The 12,109-nt window shown below is 49.2% G+C and overlaps 1 protein-coding gene across 1 annotated transcript in view; it reads right to left on the bottom strand.

Moving 5' to 3' along the window:
* Positions 1–12,109, bottom strand: part of PGGHG (protein-glucosylgalactosylhydroxylysine glucosidase) — a 91,000-nt gene that overhangs the window by 27,277 nt on the left and 51,614 nt on the right. The gene's annotated exons all lie outside the window — the stretch shown is intronic.

Below are 12,109 nucleotides of genomic sequence, written 5' to 3'. Positions count from 1 at the left end.
TTTTGATTAGATATATATATGTAACCGGTTTCCCCCCCCCCCAATCGCAGATCTGATGTGGGTGCAAGGAACATACGGTGTTACCATAGGTGTGGTGCATTACAGCCTCATGGGAGTTGTAGTCCCGTGGAGGCTGTACTTACATTGGGGCCGCGTGCGCGCCTTCCCTATGCCTGCACTAACCCCTAATGGCCGCCACAACATCTCCCTCTCTATCCCTACTCTCGCGTGACTCTCCTGCGCCTTCCCTGCCCTCACGCAACTGTTCCCTGCCTCTCACAGCCTCCCTGTGCATGCGCGAACTATCGGGGCCGCCTGGGACCTACTGCGCATGCGCGAACTGAAGCGCAATGGCGGCGCCCTATCCGCCCGGCTCCGTGAGCGCCGGGAGCCCTGAGACGCGTCCCCGGCAACCCCCGAGCCGGGACCTGACCGCCCTCTCCCCTGCCCTCGCCGAACGGAGCCGCCATTGGACGCGGCGGCCCCCGCGATCGGCAGGCAGGTGAGGGGGATGCTGGAGTGCTGGGGAGACCTGGCTACACTCTCCCCCTGGTGGAAAATCCAACGTCCTCGCTTGGAGAACGCCATACCCTGGTACACAGTTATACAATAAAAAATGGCATGTCATAATTGGTACACTTATCAGGTCGACTTTACACCTCAGATTACATGGTACATCACACTCAATAATCGAGACCAGCTGAGACCATTTGTGGGGTGCCCCGAACTGAACATGTGGGGGTACCTCACTTTTGCGTCCGTGAGCCTCCCCCAGAAAAATTTCTTGGAGAGCACACTCTAGAGTGACAGTTACTGGCTCTTTGCTACTTCCTCCCCCTGGTGGAAGGAGTAGCACAACGTCTTTTAAGCAGGCCTTTACCCGGTCATCCGCGGCTTGGATGCGGTAGACCAGGAGGCCAGGACCTTTCCCGCGGTCCACTACCTGAGGAATGGGGCACTCCTTTTTGGGCTTAAAGGAGGCAGCTTTCCCTGAATCTCTCTCCACACAGTCTTTGTCCCCATATTTTTGCGAGGCTTCCACTGGGAAGCGAGAAATGGATAACGTCTCTTTTCTCAAAGTCTCTGTTTCACCTAGCAGGGGGTAAAGGGTAGATACCTTACCACTGCGTTGATTCACGGTGGCCAACAGGTCCTCGGGGATGCTGTCAGTTCCCACCTCGGCTGTCTTGGGACCTGCCCCCGGCACTTCTGGGGCAGTCCACTTACTCGCTGGAAACTCGGGAGCGTTGGATCCCAGTCCTGGGACCATTTGGGCCGGAGCGTACGGACTCACACTCCGCTCAGGAGCCGTAACTCTGGCCTTCTTCACGGCCACCTCCATCGGAGCCTGTGGGGCGCAAGGGGGTTCCTTACCACTCGGCTGGCTTGCGATGGGTTTCTCTTCTTCTGGCACGATAGGCGGTGGGCACTGGTCCACTCGCACCACAGGACAACTACCGTCGAAGGAGGACACCTCCGCCAGGACGTGATGCAGAGGGGAGCCCTTCGCCCGGGCGACCAGACTTAAGGAGCCATCGTGCTCCGCGGTCACCTGGAGGCTCACCCCCAACACCCCTGCGGCAGTCGACTCACCCTGGTCGTCGGTAGGTACTGGTCCTTCTTCTAGGACCGATGGTACCTCTGTAGGCCGGGCGGCCTGTTGTAGGGCACACGGGCCCATATCAGGATTCACTGAGATAGTTGGCTTGATGACTTCACTCGCGTGGTCCGCCGGCAGGTGCATCACCACGAGGGGTTGGTCACTGGAATCACTAAAAGAAGATGGGGGTACAGACACCTTACCCTGTGATTCCTCTGTACCATCGCTGGGGTGGTTCGCTGGTAGGCGCATCGCCACCGATGGGAATTCAAGCTTGTCCGCTGGCAACATCACGATCGGATCCTCCGCCAACGTGTTACTCGGCTCCAGGATTGGCTGATACGGGTTCTGTGGTTCCTGCTCAGGAACCAGGTCTAGAAGGTTCACTTGGCCGCACTGGCCCTCCGAAATGTCTATGAGAAGGGTAGATGGGTTAGTTATACTGACCGGCTCTTCAGGCTGGGGCACAATAGGTTTTAAGAACCAGGCACCGCAATCTCCACATTGAGGCTCCCACGCCAATGCCGCTCTAGAACAGTCACATGTAGGGCTAAAATACTGTATGCTCAGTTCTCCATCCACGGTGCCGGTCTTGAAATCCAGCGGTAGCTGAAATAGGTCGGCTCCTTGGACATAAGCTTTTTGCAGGCATGTGCACATTAATGTAAGGGCTTTCACTCCTGGCACGTGCCAGGACACATACACATTGGGGTGTACTCCCTTACAGTCTGTTCCATCATCATTATCAGAAAACCAAGAGTCTATTTCATTTATGTCGGCCACAGTGCCCTCTTCCTCGGGCTGTCCTGTAGCCGCCAACGGCACGGGTTGTAGAGTCGGTATCCTGCAGCAGCCACATATGCGTCCCCAGGCCAATTTACAAAAGGAGCAGTCACCGTTGTTACAGAAACATTCCCGGCACCCATCCTCGTTTGCGTCTTCCAGCCGCCCTCTTATCAGGCACGTCAAAATCGCCAAGTTCATACTACCCGACGGACTCAACGATTCTATCATACACGGACACAACAAAAAGGATACGGCCCCGGCCTTCGTCGGCCAGAGTCCATATGACGGCGAGCAATTTTCTTTGCCCCCAGTACTTTCTTTGATGGAGACAGCAGTTACGGGTGAAGGCTCACAGTGCTTGCTCCCCCTGGTGGAATCTGAAGGAGGGGCAGCACACTCTTTCATGGAGTGACTCTGGCTCGGCACAGAGTTATTCAGTTGGCGGGGGCGGGGCTTAGGATTTCCCGCCAAGCTCGGACAGTTTGCAACATTTTCCCGCGCGAGCGGGAAATCGGCACGTGACTTCTTCATGGCGAACAAAAATAGCACAATTTAGAAAAAAATATACCGGGCACCCCAGGTCTATCTCAGCAGCGCCTCCAAACGTAACGGGTATTCCCCCCCAATCGCAGATCTGATGTGGGTGCAAGGAACATACGGTGTTACCATAGGTGTGGTGCATTACCTGTTGGCTCGCAGGAGGGCTGAGCTTCCGCCACGGGGAACCTGGGGCAATTATACTAGGGGTTACCACTTACTCAATTCAGCGCCTCCACCTGCGATGGCTCCCACCAGAGGGGGAGTGGTTCCTCGGAGGACAATACAATAATCACATACACGGGAATATATATATTAACGAGTGACTTTACTAACAAGCAATATAACATATCACGCAATACCTTTATATAACCTGTGTCCCTCTCTAGAGGAGACACCTACGGCGTCGCGCAGGACGCTTCCCCAACACCAGGTGATCCCACCCAGTGTCCCGAGAATCCCACCCAATGTCCCGCACTCTTGGAGAGAACGTGGGTGACTGCGCAGTCACAGTTACACTAAGGGGCCCGTTGGTGCACTTATGACTGTATGGTACCTGCCGAGCACTCCGGTACTCGGATCAGCAACTGGCTTCGCAAAGGGTCAGACGTGTGATGAATCCGTCTGATCCTCCAACCGAACTCCTTTGTACGCAGACCGCCAGGGCGGTCTCCCTCTGGAATAGTCTCTGCGGACCCCAACGTGGGTCCGAACCGCTTTACAGGAACCGCAGCGTCCGCTGAGTCCCTAACTAACACTTGGTACTAACGTGACAGGAACCCTAACCTAGGGCCTGTCCCTGTGGTACCACAACCTAAAGTGGCTTTGGAGAAAACTCCTAGAGGCCTACCGGGGTTAATAACCTGCCCCACTCCCCTAACTCTTCCCAGCCTTGACTGTACTTACTAAGACCTAACGAGTCCCAGCGCCTACAGCAGCAAGCTGTAGCTCACTGGATGCTGCAGCCAATGTGCTGCGCAACAAGGTGCCTGCCTGTCAGACCTCACAGCACTAACAGCCGTGACTCTGACAAGGCAGCACTCTACACTAAGGGCAGCGTCCCTATCTTGGGCCTCCCTAAGCATTTACCCACTAGACTAGTGGGGAGTTGGGGCCTACCTGGGGTGTAAGTACCTATATGGGGCAGGAGCTGCACTCGCTCCCCGCACCTTTCCTTCCCTCACAGCTCCCTGACTCCAACTCTCTGTAACCTTCCTTTCCCAGCTCCCACTAATGTAAGTGGCAGGGTCCCTAACCTGAGGGCTGCCCCTGGCAACACTTACTTTACTGGGGAGCTGAGCTACCTCGGGCCCTGGGGATACTGGCCTAGTACAGGGAGTCCCTGACTCCTGTACCCTACCTCCTTCCCTGGGCTGCTCCGGTCTCTGACTAACTAGCAGGCTCTCTTGCCCGCGAAATGTATCCACTTGCTCTCCTGGCAGTCCTGCAGCCCTATTGGCTCCTATGAGGCACCTGGTGTGCTTGGCCCTAAGCCTCATGGGAGTTGTAGTCCCGTGGAGGCTGTACTTACATTGGGGCCGCGTGCGCGCCTTCCCTATGCCTGCACTAACCCCTAATGGCCGCCACAACATCTCCCTCTCTATCCCTACTCTCGCGCGACTCTCCTGCGCCTTCCCTGCCCTCACGCAACTGTTCCCTGCCTCTCGCAGCCTCCCTGTGCATGCGCGAGCTATCGGGGCCGCCTGGGACCTACTGCGCATGCACGAACTGAAGCGCAATGGCGGCGCCCTATCCGCCCGGCTCCGGGAGCACCGGGAGCCCTGAGACGCGCGTGCGGCCTTGGCAACTGGCCGCACGCGTCCCCGGCAACCCCCGAGCCGGGACCTGACCGCCCTCTCCCCTGCCCTCGCCGAACGGAGCCGCCATTGGACGCGGCGGCCCCCGCGATCGGCAGGCAGGTGAGGGGGATGCTGGAGTGCTGGGGAGACCTGGCTACATATATATATATAAATATATATATATCGGGAAGCAGGGGGTCCCCAGAGCTGAAATTAAGGTGGTTCAGCTCTAGAGACCCCCTGCTTCCCACCTAGGGGGAAATAAATTGGGGGGTGGGTGAGGGGGGAGAAATGGATGGCCTTAATATTGCTTGCCTAAGGGCAGCACATATGTGTGTGTGTGTGTATATATATATATATAACTATAATATATAATATAACTATATATATATAACTATGTCAATGGTATTGAAGCAAAAGGTGGCACTGTGTGCTCATTTACATGTCATTTCCTAGAGTCTCTTGCTGCAGTGGAAGTGCTGTGTGCTGGGTGATAATGGTGAAAGGCAGGGTTGCAGACCTGTCTAAGACATGCAAATGAGCATACAGTAATATTTCCATTTACTATATGCTTTGCTGTGGAGGGTTTTTGTCACTTTTTTTACCCACCATAACTTAACTAAATATATATATATTATTTATTTATTTATAAAATATTTTACCAGGAAGTAATACATTGAGAGTTACCTCTCGTTTTCAGGTATGTCCTGGGCACAGAGTTGAGACAAATAATACATGGTTACAAATACAGTTACATAAATGAACAGGGTATACATTATATACAAGACATTGCATGCACAGTTAAAGAAAATGTATATTATGGGCGAATGAAACAGTTACAGACCAGATTAAAATGTGAGACAGCCTTAGATTTGAAAGAACTTAGACTGGTGGTGGATGTGAGAGTCTCCGGTAGGTTGTTCCAGTTTTGGGGTGGACGGTAAGAGAAGGAGGAACGGCCGGATACTTTGTTGAGCCTTGGGATCATGAACAGTCTTTTGGAGTCAGATCTCAGATAAGTGCTGCATGTGGTAGGGGTGAGGAGCTTGTTCAGATAGCTGGGTAGCTTGCCTAGAAAGAATTTAAAGGCAAGACAGGAAAGGTGAACTTTGCGCCTAGACTCGAGTGATGACCAATCTAGTTCTTTGAGTATTTCGCTGTGATGTGTGTTGTAGTTGCATTGGAGAACAAAACGACAAATTGAATTGTAGAGGATGTCAAGTTTGCTAAGGTGGGTTTGAGGTGCCGAGCCATATACTATGTCTCCATAGTCAATAATTGGCATTAGCATCTGCTGTGCGATACGCTTTCTGACCAGGAGACTTAGGGAGGATTTGTTCCTGTAAAGTACCCCTAGTTTGGCATAGGTCTTGGTTGTCAGGGTATCAATGTGCATCCCGAATGTTAAGTGGGAGTCAAACCATATGCCCAGGTATTTAAAACTAGTGACAGGGTTTAGGGTGGTGTTAGTGTTGGTTCTAATCTGGAGCTCAGTCGCTGGGAGCTTTAAAAATGTAGTTTTGGTCCCAAATACCATTGGTACAGTCTTGTCAGTGTTTAAAAACAGTTTGTTGTCGGAAATCTAGTTTTCGAGTCTCAAAAAGTCAGACTGAAGTATGTGTTGAAGGTCAGAGAGGCTATGGCTGTGTGCATATAGGATTGTGTCATCTGCATACATGTGTATTGAGGCTTCCTTACAAGCTGTGGGAAGATCATTGATGAACACTGAGAAGAGTAGGGGCCCGAGAACAGAGCCTTGCGGGACACCACAGGTGATATCCAGGGGGTTGGAGTTAGAGCCTGAGATGGACACATGTTGGGATCTAACTGATAGGTAGGACTGAAACGAGTTTAAAGCATGCATCCCAATTCCAGAGCTCTGGTGTTTGTTAAGCAGGATAGCATGATCAACAGTATCAAAGGCCTTTGCAAAATCTAGGAAAACTGCACCAGTGAGTTGTCCCCATTCCATTCCACACTGGATTTCATTGCAAACTTTTAGCAGGGTAGTTACGGTGGAGTGTTTGGGGCGAAAGCCAGATTGGAATTGGCTAGGGAAATTTGTCTTGTATAGTAATCGCTTAATTGGGAGTGGACACATTTTTCCATGACTTTGGATAGAATTGGAAGAAGTCAGATTGGCCTGTAGTTTGACACAGTGTTTTTGCCTGTAGCTTGAGACAGTGTTTTTGTCTTCACTTTTGAAGATTGGGACAACTCTGGCAGTTTTCCAGGTCTTAGGGATATGGCCTGCAGACAGGATAGAGTTGACTATGGAAGCAATTGGTTTGGCAATGGCTGGGGCACCAAGTCGTAGGAACCTAGATTGTAATAAATCAGGTCCACATTGGCTGCTTAGTTTTAATTTGAGGAGCGCTTGTGTAATCTCCTCTTCGGATACTGGGCCAAATTGAAAGTTGTGGGCTGTGTTGGTACTCCCAAGATGAGATTCAGGTTTGTGGTTTGGGCTGCGTTTCGCTAATAAGCTAGTGGCACACCCCACAAAGTAATCATTGAATGCATTTGAATGTCAGTGGGGTTTATCAGAGTAATATACCCCTTAGTGATATTACTTGGTTGTTGATGGTTAGAAGGCTGGAATATATTGTTGATAACCTTCCAGAAGTTAGCTGGGTTTGATGTATTCTGGTGGAGATTGGCAGAGTAATATTGTGCTTTTGCGTGCCTTGTTTGCCTTGTGCACTTGTACAGGCATCTGTAGTGATTGAGATCCTTGGTAGTGCCAGTTACTTGTTACTTTGTAGCTTTTCCATAAGGTATCCCTGAACTGGTAGAGTGATATATATATATATATATATATATAGCCCCTCTACTTTTAACTCTCAGGCATGACTATTGCTGAGGTGCCTGAGTCCCTATTACTAACTTACTGGGCCACAAATGGTCTATGGTCAAACGGCAGGCGGAATACAGACACAGTATGGGTGATACAACTAGTTTACATACAGTATATCTTACTAATTCAGGTACCGTGTGATCCTCTGCCGAGGATCACTACACACAGTACACAAATACAACACAACCCACACGAATGCTGTGCAGGTGTGAATCAGTGTCAGTAGTGCATTAGCCACCCTTATCCTGGGTTTGTTGGCTAGTGATAGTGCTGACACACTGTGGGAGCTCGTTGTGCACTAACTGTTGAAAGTCTGTGCTTTAAATAGGGTGCTTCAGTACCACTTTGCTTTTTGGCTGTTGAGGGGCCCCTCCGATGGCGCTTGAACTCTCGTCCACGCCTGGCACTGTAACTCTCTGCTCCTGCTGCAACGTGCACACAGGCACTCTTTAGAAACCTCAACCAAACCTAATAGTCCTCAGGTCCTTGCAGATCTAAGTCAACATGGCTGTACCCCTCTTTAAAGGATCCTTTCCCTCATAGTCCCTCCTTTTTCACAGCCGTTATTATTAGCTGCTCTCATGTTCATCAGAGTCACATTTCCAGAGCAACAATGGAGAGGAACCTGCCAGGGGGCAGTGTGTGTGTCTTATCACACAGGTGGTTACATCTATAATTATATATATTTCTAAACTATAAAACAAAGAAAAGAAGCGTATGCTCCGTAGTGGTTAGCCAGAAAAAAATGATTGAATAAATTGGTTAAAAGGAGTGGTACGAGATGCACTCACAAGGTAAGGTAAGTTAAAAGCATTGAGAAACTAATAATCATGGTCACCACGATGGAGCAGTCATCTGGGACATCTGGAACCGGAATACTGGGTGTAAAGATGAAAAGTGGCAGGTAAAGCTGGATATCAGGATTGTAGAATGTAATGACCAGGAGCAGTATCAATCATCAACCTGTCAATGCAAGCGAGTACCTCAAACAAACGGACTAGTGTTCCAGCAGGTAACAACAGCAAATGCCAGTATTCAAAGTGTTAACCGCTTTCTTTGCGCGTCTCCACTTGCTCCGATATTCTGTAGGTGACATCACGAGTGTGCCTTACGTGTTTCATCACGGAAATGCGACTTCATCAGAGGTTAAAGAATGTCCCAAAAACAACTGTTATATAGTCCACAAGATTAGAAAGAAGCAGTGAAAACACTATTGAAATCACGTACACATATATATATTTTATCACCTGCCAAAGGTGTATAAGGACCTAATTTGTCCTCCAGGTAGACCCATCATATCCGGGGTGGAGTTGATGATGTCCAGTGTGTCACAATATGTAAACGCAAAGGCAAGGAAAAAGCAGGCACTGTTTCTCAGGGAAAAAGCAAGAAAATTTGAATAAAGTCAAGGAGAGCGTTTGCCCTAAAAAATTATTATTTATTTAATTATTTATTGTTTAACAAACAAATACAGCTACATTACGGAGTACAAAAGACCCCCACCAACGCGTTTCGAGCGTGAGCTCTTTATCAAGGTGACTATTTGACTATTTTTCTATGTGTCACAAAATGTAGATCTTTTTCTGCAACCTCTGGTCATAAAACTAAGGTCAGACCTGAGGGACACGCTGAATGTCATCGACTCCACCTCGGAGATAGAATGGAAAGCATCTTATACAGTAGCGACATCTTTTATTCGAGTAAATGCCGGCGGCATGCCGGGATCTACCCCAGCTGCCGCCAGTCAGAAACGCGCGCCGCCGCGTTTCCCCCACGCACCCCCCCTCCACATCGCGCGCAATTACCCCCCCAAAGACACCCCGAACCCGGCTTCTACTCTGCCCCTCTGCTTCCCCGCACCCCCGCTTACCTAGATTTGAACTCCAGGGGTGTCGGGGAAGCCTGGGGAAGCCGGGGAAGACGGGGAAGCCGGGCGCGCTTGTGACCGTGACGTCACAGTGCGCCGCCACGCGCCGCGGCTACCCGCTTCCCAGCCTCATTCAGCCAGCGGCATTTGCTCGAATAAGAGCTGCCGCTGCTGTAAATGGGCCACCTGTTACGTCACCTCTCTTTACACCTGCATTGATCATAATAAGAGCCTCCTGGCTGCTAAACATTTCCTGGATTTAGATGGCTCCTTTTCTAGTGAACAAATTTCATTCATTCTCTCAAGTATTGAATTTATTTTGAATCACAATTATTTTTTATTTGAAGATTGTTATTATTTACAGATTTGTGGACCGGCCTTGGTTACCAGGTTTGCCCCCAGCTATGCCAACCTCTTCATGGGATTGTGGGAGGAAATATTTGTATGGAACAACTCACGGCTAGGGGCGGGTCTGGAATACTATGGTCGTTTCATAGATGATGAGGGTGAAGAAGATACTCTCAATGACATTTTAACATCATTTAATGTCAATGATATGCGGTTAAAATTCACCCACAGTATCAATTCCAAATTTGCTGTTTTTCTGGACCTTGTGTTGTCTGTAGGTGAAGATTTTTTAATTGTTACCAATATTCATTATAAACCGTTAAATGTTAACAGCTATCTTCACGCCACTAGTAATCATCATCAGAACTGGTTGGCTTCTTTTCTTTGTTTTATAGATTTCGTTTGGATGTGGTTTCATCGCACAAAAGCTGCCTTATTCTACGTTTATTTTTGGAGCACCCTCCACATTTCTCAACAAAAAGTTGGACACTTGGACACTGTGCACTATATTATATTGGATACTTTATAGCACTGTTGCTTTTAATATATGATATCTGAATTCATTCACTGTGTTTGTCCCACTTTTCACTTTGGCGCTGTAACACTACTTTCGTTTATATATTTATACACTCAAGTATATAGATTAAAAAAAGTCTAGATTTATCCGTCTTCTGGTTTGTGAGAATGATGCCAAACTTCATGGAAAACAGCACAAAATCTAACTAATGTAACCCGCTGTGTATGGCAAGCAACATATGCATACGCCCCCCTAGGAGGTTCCTCCCTAAAGGACATGTGCCTATATGAGCCAGTAGATAGGCTGGTGAAAAAGGAGGGACAAAGAGGGAGAGGAGCTTTAAAGAGGGGGCAGACATGACAGTAGATTAGATCTGCGGTTACCTGAGCATAGCAGGTTCATTCGAGGTCTGCAGAGAAAGTGCACATGCAATCATAACAACTGCCCCTACATACATAACGCTACAATACAGGTAGGTAGAGGTGGGGAATAATCAGTTAAAAACGGGTACAAAATCTGCACTATTGCTGATCTTACAATGGTCCGACACTGGAGTTGTATATCAGCTGGAGATCACGATGAACACTGCTCCTGCGGGAATGTCACTCCAAACTGTGATCTGATGTCCGGATTGCCGTTCTTAGTGTTGGAGTGTCTGTTGTATAGTGCGTGACATCACAAATAACGCCTACCCTTGACACACGTTTCGCTTTCGATTTGACAAAGTAGGCATAATTTGTACTGTATTGTAGGGTTATGTATGTAGGGATAGTTGTTATGATTGGGTCCACACAGTGATGTACCTCATTGTATATTGTAGCCTATTATGCAACTAGCTAGACAGTAGCTTACAAAGTGAGGCACTTTTACAGATACTCTGCTCAGGATTTTCACTGGATAGATGGCAAAACATGTGATATGTGCCACTGCCTCTCTTCCGTTGACACGTCGACTGTATAAACTACTGTGGACATATATGTTTCACGGGCGTTCAAAGCTGTCAAAGACACTCATTGGATGGTTAGATATATGATTCATTACGTCTCATGTTTAGTTTTTTCCTGCAGTGTGATGTTCTAGCCTGCAGTACCCATGCTTATCCACCGGGACTGCTGCTACTCTGCTAGCTCTCTCAAAGAACATTCCAGACCCTGAAACCTGACCTCTGCACCTGTGTTCTACCTCTCAGCCTGCCTATTTAAACCTCCCTTTCCTGTTCCTCCCTTGCCTGTTTATACTTGTTCCTCCAGCTCCTGCTAGGTTCCTGTATTTGCTGCTGCTGCTGCTGCTGTTGCTATTGCTGTTCTGTCCCATCATTGCTGACCTCTGCTTGTGATCCCGACCATGCTATCTGCCGCCTGCCTCCAACCTTCGCTTATGACACCGACCACACTATCTGCCGCCTGCCTCCGACCGCTGCTTGTGACCCCGACCACGCTATCTGCCGCCTACCTCCAACCTCTGCTTATGACTCCGACCCCGCTTCCTGCTGTTCCTTCCACTGGGATACACTCCAGACGTAGATCAACCTTTGACAGAATAAACAGGCCCTATCATGGATCCCACCGGAACAGACCAGAACCTGGCTCAGCAGCTTGCTTCCTTGCAACATGTCATGGCCAGCATCCAGGAACAACAAGGACATGTTTACAACAGTCTTCGACGCTTGGAAGAATGTGCTATCAGCGCAGAAGCTGATGTATGTGAACTACCCACCGCCATAACCACAGTGCCTGTTCAAAATGCTGTGCCTATGCAAGCTGCTCCCCATGTACCTGTTCCGTAAAAATTCAGAGGG

This window comes from Ascaphus truei, chromosome 12 (genome assembly GCF_040206685.1).
Source record: "Ascaphus truei isolate aAscTru1 chromosome 12, aAscTru1.hap1, whole genome shotgun sequence".
Lineage (NCBI taxonomy): Eukaryota > Metazoa > Chordata > Amphibia > Anura > Ascaphidae > Ascaphus > Ascaphus truei.
This window is presented reverse-complemented; position numbering and strand designations above follow the sequence as displayed.